Source organism: Rhinopithecus roxellana, chromosome 21 (genome assembly GCF_007565055.1).
Source record: "Rhinopithecus roxellana isolate Shanxi Qingling chromosome 21, ASM756505v1, whole genome shotgun sequence".
Taxonomy (NCBI): domain Eukaryota; kingdom Metazoa; phylum Chordata; class Mammalia; order Primates; family Cercopithecidae; genus Rhinopithecus; species Rhinopithecus roxellana.
This window is the reverse complement of record NC_044569.1, coordinates 39,201,571-39,216,664: the sequence shown is the minus strand read 5'-3', so window position 1 is coordinate 39,216,664 and position 15,094 is coordinate 39,201,571.

Below are 15,094 nucleotides of genomic sequence, written 5' to 3'. Positions count from 1 at the left end.
CTGTGAAGTTAAAGGTTTTTTTAATGGAAATTTTGGTTGCCAACTTTTGCTCAATAGAAAGTCCTTCTAAATTTATATGTAGAGGTGTCTTTGAAAAAGAGATTTCAAATTTCTTCAGTTTCTTTGTTCTGTTCACTTAGATGTGGGGAGATGAAACTTCCTTAAACTGGGCCTCTCTGGGCAATGAAAACTGAGCGGTTGCTCTAGTGAAAATTTGACCAGTCGTGAGGACCAGCATGAGGCCTTTGCCTTCTGGCCATGGAGCCGTGCAGAGGATCCGTGAGCCCAACAGTGAGGCGTCTTGTGGCTTCTCATTCCTGCCTATTATTTTTGTGAAAATTGCAGGTGGATTTGGGACTTTTCATCTGATTACACGCTACTGATAGATGTAGTTGCATCTGCGAAGTCTCCTGAAACCATCTCCAGGGCAGGCACAGGTCTTGTCGGTTGCTACCTATGCAGGATCTTGCTGGCAGCTGGAGCGGGGGTGCCGGCTCTCATTCCCACTCGCTGTGTTGATCCAGATAGGATTTTCCACGTGACATGGATCCACATGGATCCCGCGCCACCATGACGTCTCTATTAGGAGGCTAATGGGGGAATTGAGCTAAGCGCTGGTTTACCCTCTGTCCTTCCCACTCGGTGACACAGAGTCCTTCATCACCATGATCCCAAACCAGGTCACGCTTGTGAGGAACACACTTGACCCCTGTGTGTGGCAGCAGGATGGCAGGGTGGACACGGGCCTCAGATGACCCCAGGGTCAGAGGTCAGCCGGGGAGGCCAGCCCTGTGCTTCCAGGTGTGTGTTGCACCTGCAAAACTGATGCCCCCAGGATCTTGGTCCCCCCGGTGCCACCATCCTAAAGTCCCCACTGGAATTTGCCCTCAGAGGAGGGGATGGGTGTGGTGACCAGGACTGGCTGATGTTGACAAGAGTCAGCAATAAATTATTTATTTCAACCCATTCAGGAACTCACTCTTCTCCAGTCAACCCTCAATGAACTCCCTTCCACTGTCAAAGGCTGATGGGAATTGACCAACCTAACTTTTTTTTTTTTTTTAATCTTTTCTTCATTATCTTTTTGTTTTGGAGATGGAGTCTTGCTCTGTCACCCAGGCTATAGTGCAGTGACACGATCTCGGCTCACTGCAACATCCTCCTCCTGGGCTCAAGCGATTCTCCTGCCTCAGCCTCCCAAGTAGCTGGGATTATAGGCGCCCGCCACCATGCCCAGCTCATTTTTTTGTGTTTTTAGTAGAAACAGGATTTCACCGTGTTGGCCAGGTTGTAGCAGCCTAACTTTCAAATCAGCCTTGGCTTTAGTACTCAGCAAACGTACCCACGTCTCTCAGATTGTTCACTCGTTCGTTCAGGGTGTGTGCATTTAGAGAAAATCACAACTCAGTGCACAGCCAGCTGCAGGCTCAGGACACCCGGGGCGCAGATTTAGCAACAGACAACCTTGCAGTGATGGTTGCAGGAGCGTGGACCCGGCCTCCCGACGATGGTTGCAGGAGCGTGGACCTGGCCTCCCGACGATGGTTGCAGGAGCGTGGACCCGGCCTCCCGGCGATGGTTGCAGGAGCGTGGACCCGGCCTCCCGGCGATGGGACGCAGGAGCGTGGACCCGGCCTCCCGGCGATGGTTGCAGGAGCGTGGACCTGGCCTCCCGGTGATGGTTGTAGGAGCGTGAGCGTGGACCCGGCCTCCCGGCGATGGGACGCAGGAGCGTGGACCCGGCCTCCCGGCGATGGGACGCAGGAGCGTGGACCCGGCCTCCCGGCGATGGGACGCAGGAGCGTGGACCCGGCCTCCCGGCGATGGGACGCAGGAGCGTGGACCCGGCCTCCCGGCGATGGGACGCAGGAGCGTGGACCCGGCCTCCCGGCGATGGGACGCAGGAGCGTGGAGCCGGCCTCCGGCGATGGGACGCAGGAGCGTGGACCCGGCCTCCCGGCGATGGTTGCAGGAGCGTGGACCTGGCCTCCCGGCGATGGTTGTAGGAGCGTGGACCTGGCCTCCCGGCGATGGTTGCAGGAGCGTGGACCTGGCCTCCCGGCGATGGTTGCAGGAGCGTGGACCTGGCCTCCCGGTGATGGTTGTAGGAGCGTGAGCGTGGACCCGGCCTCCCGGCGATGGGACGCAGGAGCGTGGACCCGGCCTCCCGGCGATGGGACGCAGGAGCGTGGACCCGGCCTCCCGGCGATGGGACGCAGGAGCGTGGACCCGGCCTCCCGGCGATGGGACGCAGGAGCGTGGACCCGGCCTCCCGGCGATGGGACGCAGGAGCGTGGACCCGGCCTCCCGGCGATGGGACGCAGGAGCGTGGACCCGGCCCGGCCTCCCGGCGATGGGACGCAGGAGCGTGGACCCGGCCTCCCGGCGATGGGACGCAGGAGCGTGGACCCGGCCTCCCGGCGATGGGACGCAGGAGCGTGGAGCCGGCCTCCCAGCGATGGGACGCAGGAGCGTGGACCCGGCCTCCCGGCGATGGTTGCAGGAGCGTGGACCTGGCCTCCCGGCGATGGTTGTAGGAGTGTGGACCTGGCCTCCCGGCGATGGGACGCAGTAGCGTGGACCTGGCCTCCCGGCGATGGGAAAGGTTTTAAAAGGGGATTGACGTGCCCAGATTTGTAGCTTCCCCTTGTAACAGTTACTTCAAGTTTTTACTAAAATAACACGCGAGATTAAATAGGACTGTGACACTTGTTAAGAAAACCCGCAGTGCCCCGGCCGACTTCCACACACGTTCCAGCTGTCTCCATCCATGTTTCTAAACAATGTGCTCACACTGACTGGTTTCTGAGAGCGTCTGCTGTCGTCCTGTTAGCATGTAAACAGTATGTTCACACTGACTGATTTCTGAGACTGCTGTCATCCTGTTAGCATGTAAACAGTGTGCTCATAATGATTGATTTTTGAGAGTGTCTGCTGTCGTCCTGTTAGCATGTAAACAGTGTGCTCACACTGACTGGTTTCTGAGAGTGTCTGCTGTCGTCCTGTTAGCATGTAAACAGTGTGCTCATAATGACTGATTTCTGAGAGTGTCTGCTGTGATCCTGATATCATGTAAACAGTGTGCTCACACTGACTGATTTTTGAGAGTAGTCTGCTGTCGTCCTGTTAGCATGTAAACAGTATGCTCACACTGACTGATTTTTGAGTGTCTGCTGTCATCCTGTTACCATGTGAGCTTAGTGCTCTGATGTTGCCTCCTCTGTCCCCCCTCGGCTCTGCACGTTTGCAGCTGTAAGGAGCCCATGTGCTATGTTTACGTTAATGTGTCATTATTAGGTTTTGTTCCTGCTGAGCCAGCACATCTGCCTTTTTTTTTTTTTTTTTTTTTTTTTTTGAGTTGTAGTCTCACTGTGTCACCCAGACTGGAGTGCAGTGGTGCGATCTTGGCTGACTTCAAACTCTGCCTCCCAGGTTCAAGCGATTCTCCTGCCACAGCCTCCTTGAACTACAGGTTTGTGCCACCACGCCTGGCTAATTTTTGTATTTTTAGTAGAAAAATACAATTTTTTTAAGTAGAAAAACACTAAAAATTGTATTTTAAGTAGAAAATCTTAGCCCGGCTGGTCTCGAACTCCTGACCTCAAGTGATCCTCCCGCTCAGCCTCCCAAAGTGCTGGGATTACAGGCGTGAGCCACTGCACCTGGCCCTGGCTGCCTTTTAACGTGGATGGGAGATGCATTGGCGGCTGCTGTATTCCCCCGGGTGCTCTCTGCCTTTTGAGGCCTGGTGGCCACCTGTCCTGGAATCGCATCCCCCACTTGAGTAGCTTTCCCATTTTCCCGGGCTGGCAGCTGTTTCTGCCTTCCTCCTTTTCTCTGTACCTACTACTAAGTCTTCCCAAGCCGCGGCAGGTGCAGGAACCCTCCTGCAATCCGAGGACTGAGGATCCTTCCACACCGTCAAAGCGCCAGGTCATCCGTGGCACACACAGACTCCGTGTGTCCTGTGGAGTCACCCCTGGAGACCTCATCCTGGGAGCTGTCAGCTGGGGCCCCCCACCTGTTCTGAGAATGGTTCCCTTCTCTTCTCTCTTGAGTGGGACCCGTCCCCTCTTGAGCCGCCTGAGCTCAAAACAGCCTGTGCCCACTGGCCTCACGAGGATCGTGGCCCCTGGTGAGAGCTGCGTGTGCTCAGAGCCTCAAGTCCTCGGTGTGCAAAGGAGGCGCGGCGGGACCCCCCAGGAGCGCGTGGTGACCGAGGCCGGCTGGAGTCGGCGCTGGGGAGGCTGCGGGGGCCTCCGCGTTGGTTCGAGTGTCGCCGGCCTCGCTGTGCAGCTGGTTCTAGGCCTCGTGTTCGCAGCTGTTTTCCGCCGAGTCCCCGTCAGGCGCACAGGCCCGTGGACCGGGCCTCAGGGGGCAGCACGTGCCTGGGAGGCTTCTCAACCCAGTCTCCCGAGTAGTGGGGATTACAGGCATCCGCCACCATGTCCGGCTAATTTTTGTATTTTTAGTAGAGGTGGGGTTTCACCCTGTTGGTCAGGCTGGTCTCGAACTCCTGACCTCAAATGATCCGCCCGCCTCAGCCTCCCAAAGGGCTGAGATGACACTGAGCCCCCGCGCCCGGCCTCCTTCCTCGTTTTCTAGGTCAGAGGCCGCAGGCACGGGGGACCCGCTGGCCAAGGCGCGGCTGCTGAGGGCGGTGCGGAGCCGTCCGAGGCCGTGTCGGGGTGTTGGGGTTTGGGGGTCACCGGCGGGGACACGCCGGGGCGTTTGCGGGACCCGCTCAGAGCTGGAGTGCGGGGAGCTGACACCCCATGAGGGGCTTCCTGAGGCCTCTGGGACGCTGCTCGTCCGCGCGGGGTCGGGGGTTCCCGGGGAGCGCGTGAGTCCGGCCGCCCGGGGAGGCGCAGGGGGACCTCGAGGCCGATTCCAGGCGCAGCCAAGCACCCCCCGCGGGACCCCCAGTCCTCCCGATGCTGCGGCCCTGGGCAGGGGCAGACGGTGGGGTCGGGGGTCATGGGGAGCCTGGGCCTGGTCTGAGGGAGAACGCGCTTCGGGGGACTGACCGGGCCGGGACCCCCCGGGGAAAGGCCGAGCCTGGAGAGGCGGACGCAGCAGTGGGGTCCCGGGAGAGGGGGCCTGGGGACAAGATGGAGGCGGATTCCTCCTCTCCAGGGAGCTTGGGAGGCTCTGAGTGGGGGGCGCGTGTCCCGCAGGGAGGGTCCCCGGCTTCTCGGGCCATGGGGGAAGGCTGGGGGGCTGCGGGCGCCGGGACTCCCGGCTGCGGCCCCGACAGACCTCCCTGGGGGTTCCTGGGGCCGCGGCTCCTCCCTGGGCCTCAGGTCCGTGAGTCGCGGGCAGCTCGTGCTCAGGGAAAGTCAAAGACTCTTTTCTTTCCAATCCCATGGGACACTCAGAGGCTGTCCCGCTGCTGGGGCTCAGCGCCGTCATTCCTGGGGCGGCGTCGCCTTTTCCCGGGGGCCCCGGTCCCTGTGTTCCCAGCTGTGGCCAGATGCGGGAGAAGCGGCCAAATCGCGAAGGGCCTGGACAGGGCCGCGTGCGGACCGGACTGCGCTGGGGGAGCTGAGAGGAGCCGCGAGCGATCCAGGGGTCCGGCTCCCGAGAGGCGATGCCCGAGGCCCGGACAGAGTCTAGACGGGGCCGAGTCCCCAGCCCGGGCCGGGGCGGCCTCCACGTGGGAAGACGCGTGGGGCCCGGGAGCTCGGAGTGGGTGCAGAGGCCTCGGCTGTGTCAACAGATGGGCAGAAACCTCAGCCTGTGCCAAGCTGCAGTCACCGGCGGGTCTGAAGCGTTTTGGTCTTGGGACATGTTTACACTTTAAAAATTGTTGAAGACCCTCAGAGCTTTTGTTTTTGTGCATTATAACCTTCGAAATATACGGTATTGGCGGCCCGGCGCGGTGGCTCAAGCCTGTAATCCCAGCACTTTGGGAGGCCGAGGCGGGTGGATCACGAGGTCAGGAGATCGATTCCTGGCTAACACGGTGAAACCCCGTCTCTACTAAAAAAAATACAAAAAGCTAGCAGGGTGAGGTGGCGGGCGCCTGTAGTCCCAGCTACTGGGGAGGCTGAGGCAGGAGAAGGGCGTGAACCCAGGAGGCGGAGTTTGCAGTGAGCTGAGATCCGGCCACTGCACTCCAGCCTGGGCGACAGAGCAAGACTGTCTCAAAAAAAAATTAAAAAAAAAATATATATATGTGTGTGTGTGTTGTGTTATATGCATGTGTCACATACATGTGTAAATTATATATGTAAATTATATATGTATGTATATCATATATGTAAATTATATATATACTATATTAGCAATTAGAACTGTGACATTTAAAAATACTTATGGCTTCATTCATGTTTACGTTTCAAAATTTACTTATACATTTTAGATTTATGTGAATTTATGGGGCACAAGTGTAATTTTGTCACAGGCACACATTGCATAGTGGTGAAGCCAGGGCTTTTAGGGAACCCCAATAATGTGTGCTGTACCCGTTAAGTATTTTCTTCCCCCCACTTCCTCCCAGACTCTGCTGCCCATAATTCCACACTCTGTGTCCACAGGTGATTCAGCTCCCACTTACAAGTAAGAACATGCAGCGTTTGTCTTTCTGTTTCACTTAAGAGAATGGGCACCACTTCCATCCACATTGCTGCAAAACAGACCATTTCATCCTTTTCTGCTTCATTTAAAAACAACAATAATAAACTCACTAAGTGTTAACATATAGGATAAAAATTTTAGTAATATTTTTAGTAAAAAGAATGGCATTATCTTATATTTTGCAAACCTCTTTCACTGGGTTCTTTGATTTGAACTGCTGTGATACTGTTGTTCTGGTTGAAATTGAGAAGAAAACCTGACCACACACAGACATTGAGTCGGGACAGAGGATTATTTACCAGCCTTTCTGGATAATTGTGCATCATCTTTCTTGGCATTACACAACAGGTGGGAAGTGATGGTTTCTTCAAGGGGAGCTGCTGTGGAACCTGAGACCACGGTGCACATGCTCCATGCTCAGCCAGGCCGTGCCGTGCAGCCATCATGCGCTTTGGGTGGGCTCTTACCCGGCGTGGCTTCGTAGCATCCTGCGACAGTCATCTGGAAAAGGTCAGTTCACCGAGTCATGTGGAGCTTCCAAATGTTGACGTGTTTCTTTATTTAATATCAAAAGTCACATTTGCGAATATCACCACCAACTTCCTCGGAAAAGTCTTGACGTGCTGACTGGGAAGCTCACGGTGATGGATACAAGTTTTCCAAAATTCTAATTTTTGCTTGAAAGCTCAACTTTTGTTATTGGTAACAAATACTGCAAGTTTACCTTAAAGCAACAGGCTCGTTTTGCTCATTTTCAAGAAAATGCCTGCCCGATGCCCAATGACTGTGGCTTGTTGGTTGTTTTTTCAGGTACAGCGTAGCTGGGGGGTGGCAGGTGTGGCTCCAGACTCAGTCGCACACTTTTTCCCAGTCCCGTCAGCTTCCATGTGTGGTACACGCACCCTGCCTGCATTTCCTGTGTACTCCCCCACCTGTGGCCATGCACCCCGCTGTTCTGTATGCAAGGCTGAGATACAACAGAATGGATAGTTTTTCTGCCCCAGGGTGGCTTTTAAAAGTGGAGCTGTTGTTTCTACTGCACAGTGAGTGCCTGGCTGTGGTAAGGCAGGGTGCGGAGCCGCTGCCCCGTACCTACCAGGGAGTCACCATTCTGCAGATATCGCCTGCTGGAGAAGGCGTTGTCATAAAAGTAGTGACACATTGTCACACGGTGTCACTCAGCATTGTCACAAATGTAGCTCTGATCTGCAGACGCCCTGGCAGAGTCCCTGGGAACTTACCCCATGCCAGGACCCACAGGCCGTACGGTGAGAACCTCCTGCTGTGCGTGAGATGAATCCTCCAGGGACTAGGAGGGAGGCTGTGGTGGGGCTGGAGCCCCGGGTATGTCCTCAACTGGCTGGGGAGCCTCCCCCAGGGGCGATGTAGGCGAGTGCACGTCTATTGGGGTCCCTTCCCTGGTTTGTGAACCTGAGAGGCCACCCTAGGCCCCTGGCGCCCTTCCCTGCGGGACAGTGCCCCTGGCTTTCTGTTCTTGAGACTCCCTCTACCTCCCACGCGCCGCTCCCAGCACGTGGAGACTCCTGTTTCTCCCAGGCAGATGGAACCCGATTCTTTCCAACTTGGGAAACGTGATTGGTCTTTTCTGTTCTGTTTCCATTTGCTTTTTGATGTTAAATTTCTGTGAACAAAACTTTCCATTGGTGTCTGTTTTTTTTTTTTTTTTTGAGACAGAGTCTCGCTCTGTTGCCCAGGCTGGAGTGCAGTGGCGCGATCTCCGCTCACTGCAAGCTCCGCCTCCTGGGTTCACGCCATTCTCCTGCCTCAGCCTCCTGAGTAGCTGGGACTACAGGCACCGCCACCATGCCCGGCTAATTTTTTATATTTTTAGTAGAGACGGGGTTTCACCGTGTTAGCCAGGATGGTCTTGATCTCCTGACCTCATGATCCGCCCACCTTGGCCTCCCAAAGTGCTGGGATTACAGGTATGAGCCACCGTGCCCGGCCGGTGTCTGTTTTAAAGACCCTCAGAACCTGGTGTGCCACGCTAGAGGCTCTATCAGTGCAGGTCCCGGGCTGCCTGGAGGAGTGAGTGAGGGATCCATGCTGCGTCAGGAGCTGAGGACTGTTGGGGATGAGACGCATCTCTCTGGCCAGGGTGTTCACTTTAGAGCTATGAGGCGGCCAGGAAGCTGGGCCACAGGCGGGAGGCCTGGGGTCTGGGCGCTACAGCCAGTGCCAGCTCCTGCTTTCCATGACTGGCGGGTTCCACCATCACCTCAGTGAGCCATCAGCAAACGTCCCTTGCAGACACTCCATCCGGACACTCACGCCTCATTGCCAGGTGGTCTCTCTGCCAACCCTACATCTGTAGAACTCAGCTCAGAGCAGGTGCAGCAGGAGGCGAGGGAGGGAACACTGGCACCCTCACAGCAGCTGGGCCCTTCCATGCGCCCTCCAATCTTGTCACCCAGTAGGCTGGCCGGGCACCATGGCCCGGGGGTCTCTGTGGCTGGCAGGAGAGTGGACAGCACGGGACCTGAGACCCTTTTGTCAGACTCAGGCGCCCTCTCTCTCCTCCCTATGAAAACAAAATCTTAGAAAGGGAGAAAGTCAGCAGACGGCCGGGACTGCTCACCTCCCCCACCACTCCCTCCATGCTGCTGCTTTGCTGCTACCTCAGAGGTGGAGCTGTCTCCCCAGGCCGTGTGGCAGCTCCTTTCTGCTCCGGCCAAAAGAATTGCAGAGCCCGATTCCACAAGAGAGCATGAGTGTGAGACTGGGAGGCATGCTCTGGCTGCAGCCACAACCCTGATGGCAGTAATTTCCTTTGGTTTTGAATTTTCACCTAAAAAAAAAAAAATCCATGTTTAGCCTTAGGATAATAATAGCTACTGTTCCTAGCTACATGCTTGTACAATATGCACACACACATTGCCACAGCATGCATTTGAATTGAACCTGGCACACCTGCAAGGTCAAAGCTGAGGTCATGGCTTGTGATGGGCAGGGAGCAGCTGCCAGTGCTGCCCTGCCCATGTGTGCCCCCATGTACCCAAGTGTGCCCACATGTATCCTGGTGTGCCCACATGTATCCTGGTGTGCCCACATGTACCCAGGTGTGCCCACATGTACCCGCGTGTGCCTGCAAATACCCACATGTACCCTCATGTACTCGGGTGTGCCTGCAGATACTCAGGTTGCCCACATGTACCCGTGTGCCCACATGTAGCCAGGTGTGCCCACCTGTACCCATGTGTGCCTGCAGATACCCGTGTGTGCCCACATGTACCCACGTGTGCCCATATGTAGCCATGTGTGCCCATGTGGGCAGGGTGGGCAGAGGCAGCACAGTTGCCCACTGGCTCTGACACAGAGGCTTGAAGAAAACCCTGGGGTCCAGTGAGGGCGTGCCCACCTTGTGGGGAAGATGAAACCACCTTCTGGCCTCCCACCCAGCGGCCAGCTCTGGCAGAGCCTCCCAGCAGAGCACGCAGGAGCGTGGACAGGGCTCCAGCTTAGTTCTGACGTGTGTTGGAAGCACCCGTGGGCATCCACTTTGCAGAGCAGCTGCTGTACTGGTGGGGTTGGGGGGTGACCTGGGCCGTTCCTCTATTCTAGGAGGAGTGGGGTTCCAGGTGAGGTTCTGGCTCCAACTCTCTCGGACGGTGCCGATAGGCCTCCTGCACAGTGGCTGCTGCACCCGGCACCAGGGCTGGTCCAGCTCCGCGTCTTCACCACTGAGCAGCTTTTACTTGATCCTATTTTGTGAGGATATGGTCTTTAAAGTCACATGCCTTTCGATGACAGCAGCCCTGGAGGTTGGGAACCTGCATGACAAATACAGTTGTGGGCCAGTTACTTTCTTTTTTTTTTTTTTTTTTTAAGAGGGAATCTCGCTCTGTCTCCCAGGCTGGAGTGCAGTGGTGCAGTCTCAGCTCACTGCAAGCTCCGCCTCCCGGGTTCACGCCATTCTCCTGCCTCAGCCTCCCAAGTAGCTGGGACTACAGGCGCCCACCACCTCACCCGGCTAGTTTTTTTGTATTTTTAGTAGAGACGGGGTTTCACCGTGTTAGCCAGGATGGTCTCGATCTCCTGACCTCATGATCCGCCCTCCTCGCCCAAAAAAGTGTTGGGATTACAGGCTTGAGCCACCGCGCCTGGCCTGGGCCAGTTACTTTCTGTGTGACAGCTGGAGTGTGTCTGTCCTGAAGACTATTTAAGGAGAGGAAGGCCAGCCTGACGCTCTAGCTCAGGGAACTTGGTCATCCAGCAGATACCAGACAGGGTGACCCCTTCAGCCCATCCAGGGAGGGAACAAAGGAAGAAGTGCTATCAGAGCAGCTGGGCCATTCCCATTGTCCTGTAGACGCTGCCATGCTCCTGGTCACCCAGGGGAGCTGCCACAGGGGACCCCGACTTTTCTTGGGAAAGTGCCCATCCCTGGGTCTGTGGGCCCCTCCGGCAATGGGTCAGTGCCACCCTCCGAAGGGCACAGGGGTGTGGGGCAGTGCTGTCGGTTTGCCGCCTTGATGAGGGCAGTGGTGTCGGTTTGCTGCCTTGGTCTCTGTAGCCACAGCCATAACATGCCCGCCCTCTTTCCACATGGAAGAGGTAATTTGCTCCTCCCCTGACCCTGGGAGGTCCTGGGCCCCTTCAAACCTTTGCATAACAAAAGGGCCGGCTGGGCGGTTTCCATGCAGGCCAAGCCACTGTGCTTATTAGCACACAATGAAAATTATTAGATGGAGACAAACACCCCACAATAGCAAAGAAAACAAACCAAACCCATCTACACAGATTCCCACAGTCAGCGTGACTCACTCTCTGCCTGTTACCCTGCGGTGGGCGGGAGCCTGATTGCTCAGATGTTTTCTGCTCTCCCTGATCCTGACTTCTCCTTTGGGCCTAATCAGGGCACGGCTCTGGGCCGGATCGGGGCCTGTGGCTGAGCTGCCTCGGGCTTGGGTTCTCACGGCCTGGGGTGAACCTGGCATCCCGTGAGGAGGGGGCTGGAAACCGAGCTGCCTCAGCCTTGGGCCTCCAAAGGGAGGCGTGTGGGGCCCTCTCGGCTGTCTCCACTTTTCTTTCTCAGGGGATTTTATGAATTTATTTCCAAAAGCACATGCCCAGTTTATATGCACAGCCAACCGAGCCCTTTGTCCGACTCACACCCATTCCGGAGTGGAGGTGACTGTCCCGCATGGATGAGTGGAGCTTAGGGAAGCTCCAATGCTCCAGGCTCCCGAGGCAAGAAGATGCAGACTCCTCCGAGCCACGGTGCGGTGAGGAGGAGGAGGCTCTTGCTGCTCCGGCTAGCCCCTGCCTGGCCAAGCTCCCAGATAAAAGGTGGGGTGGTGCTGTCCTCCCCCTGCTGGCCTGAGATCTGAAGGGAGGCACATTCTGGAGGGTGCTGGCTCAGGATACCTGGGGTGTGGCTCAGGGCTAGGGTTAGTTTGGGAGGAAGGACAGCCAGGCCCGGCATCTGAGTATGGCCCCACCCTCTGCTCCCACATGCTGGGGCCCAGAGGGCAGCAGAGGTGGAGGCTCAGCCTGCTCCTGAGGTGGTTCAGTGGGGGGGGGGGGGGCTTTACCATGAAGAAAGGCACTGGGGTGGAGCAGGCCCCGGAGCTCAGCCCTATGCTCTGGGGTCCTGACCCACATCTAGCAGCAGACACAGCAGTGGCACCCACTGGAGGCACGTTCACCAGCCAAGGCCACCAGCCTGGCCGCGGTGCTGAGACAGACCCCGGCCCAGCCCGGAGCAAGTCCTTCATGGTCACTTTCCCCTCACCCAGGAGGCGATGACGGCCTTGGGGGAGCTCGGTCAGTTGGGGAGGATGGCACGCCTGAGAGTGCGCGGTGTCCTGTGGTCACGGCGGGGTCCTGTCTTCCCGGAGCACGTAGGGTCCTGTCTTCCAGGGGCTTGTGGAGGGGCCATTTACCCTGGGCCTGGGGGAAAGGGCCCGGCTGTTCATCACAGGGGCCCCTTCTATGAGTCCCCCCTTTTCTGGGGACACCAGTGGCAAGAGCCTGGGCATCTCCAGAATGGGCCATAAACCACAGCAAAGGCCTCGTGTTCCACAGCATGTCAGGCTTTTAAATAACACGGCATCACTTGGAGTGCACTGGCCCCTGCTTTGCAGTCACCAATGCCAAGGTCACTGCTCTGGGGGCCGCGTGTGGCACGTGTCTCGTGCATGTGGCCGGGGCCGTGTCTCTGCATCCGTGTCTCTGTCGTGGGTGTGTCCAGGGCCGTGGCTCTGTGTCTGAGCTGGCCCAGTTTCACTCTGTGGGGAGTCTTGGGGACCGCCCTGGCCTCCCTGAGCCCCAAAGCCAGGCCCATGTGGCCTGTCCCCTCGTGGACACTGGCTGCTGCCGTTTCCTTTGAGCTGCGTTCCTGCCTTGGATCTGCCTGCTGCTGGGCACTGCTCTCCTCAGCCTCTTGGCCTGGGGAAGCTGCCCCGCCCCTCCTGTGCTGGAGAGTCCCACCTGGACCCAGCCATTGGTGCCGGCAGCTGCAGGCTGGAGGGGAAGAACTGGGAAGCCACTGAACGTCCAGGTGGGCCTTGATGGCCTCTCAGCCCCTTCCCTCAGCCATGCAGCGACCAGCTCTGCCAACTCTGCCCACACACGCAGCCCCTCATCCTCTCGAACTCAGCCCCCTCCAAACCGAGGGAACCCCTGGGCGCACTCTCTCCGGAACAGCGTTCTTCCGCTTTTCTGCCTGCTTGGGGCATGTGCGATTCACAGCCCTAGCATTTTATTTATTTTTTTATTTTTATTTATTTATTTTTTTTTTTTTTGAGGCGGAGTCTCGCTCTGTCGCCCGGACTGGAGTGCAGTGGCCGGATCTCAGCTCACTGCAAGCTCCGCCTCCCGGGTTTACGCCATTCTCCTGCCTCAGCCTCCCGAGTAGCTGGGACTACAGGCGCCCGCCACCTCGCCTGGCTAGTTTTTGTATTTTTAGTAGAGATGGGGTTTCACCGTGTTCGCCAGGATGGTCTCGATCTCCTGACCTCGTGATCCGCCCGTCTCGGCCTCCCAAAGTGCTGGGATTACAGGCTTGAGCTACCGCGCCCGGCCAACCCTAGCATTTTAGAAAGCAGATCTGGTGTCTGCATTTGCTTGGTCAGTTGCAAAGGCATTGCCCATTTTCTCTCGGAGCAGAGGCGTTTGCCATCACATGCTCCGTGCCATGGGTGAGGGACAAGGGGCCTCTCCCTGCGCTCTGTGTCCGGCGTGGACACTGCAGTTTGTTCCTTCTGAGCTTGTGATGCTCAGAGCTTGCCCGGGATGGAGCTGGCGGCCTCAGCTTCCAAGCTCCAGAGCTCCGCGTGGATGAAGGGCGCTGCCATCCTCTTGCAGCTGGGCCTGTGAAGCAGATGTCAGAACATCTCAGATTGGGTGTCTCCATGTCTCCTGGCTCCTCGGAGGCGAAGGTCCCTGCAGTCAGCCCTGGAGAGTGGCCCATGGCCATGTCCCCGCGCCTCACCCTGCGCAGGCTGGGCAGGCAGCGTCCTTGGCCAGTCGAGAATGTAACTACGTCTCATGGAAATGAGCCCTGATAAATCACACAGGCTGATTTTCACAGATTTCCGTTCTTTGAACATTCCACTCTTTGAAAAAGATTTTCTCCTGGCTTTTTCAATCAAAAGCACACACTCTAGGCAGACTATTACTGTAGCCAATGCCGTGAGCTGGCGTGTGGGAGGGAAGGCTCTGGATCCTTCTGGAATCTGGAATGGCTCCGGAGGGAGACACACTTGACCTGAGTCCCAGCTCCGCACTGTCCCTGGGCTCCTGCCTCCAAGACCCTCGGGGCTCTGTGGAAACAAGGGATGATGCCCAGGTGGGACCAGTGCCCTGGAATGTCCTCTGTGCTGAATAAATGTCGGCTCCCCTTGAAGCCAACACGGCATTGGCAAATGAGTTCTGTAGCTGACTGTAAGTTAATTAGTACAACTCTTGCTCTCTTATTATTCTTAGATACAAAGTTAATTTGGAAAGATACATGTTTCTTTTAAAGTTGCATGGTTAAAAGGATGTGGGAGCTGAGCTTAATTAAGAGAGAGTGGCTCCTAGCGTGCAATGGTTGCGGTTGGAGAAAAACATCATTAGATTAAGGGTTTTGCTGCCTTCCCCAGCACAGCCGCCCCGGGCCGCTGGCCCCTCCGTGCAGGGGATGGTGGATTGACCTGGTGTGAACTCTGTGCAGCTCCCGGAGGGGCCCGAGGTGCACGCACACCAGCAGCGGGGAGGGCAGTGGGGCTCGGGCACTGTGGGCGCGCGGGTGGGAGCAGTGCCCGTGGAGCTGACCCCGGGGCCACCCGTGCACCAAGCCCGCTGGCGTCCTCACAGGGGCAGGCCACGCGGAAACCCCCGAGAGGGGGTGAGCCCCGGCTGTGTTTTAAGCCCTGGAGGAGAGGATGTAGTGAGTGGCTTCAGACTCCTGTGCCCTGGTCCATGGGCCAAGGACTGGGGCTGGCGTCTGCACTCAGTGCCAAAAGCGTCCAGCAAGAAGACTTGGAGTTTCCTTTCTAAGACATCTCCC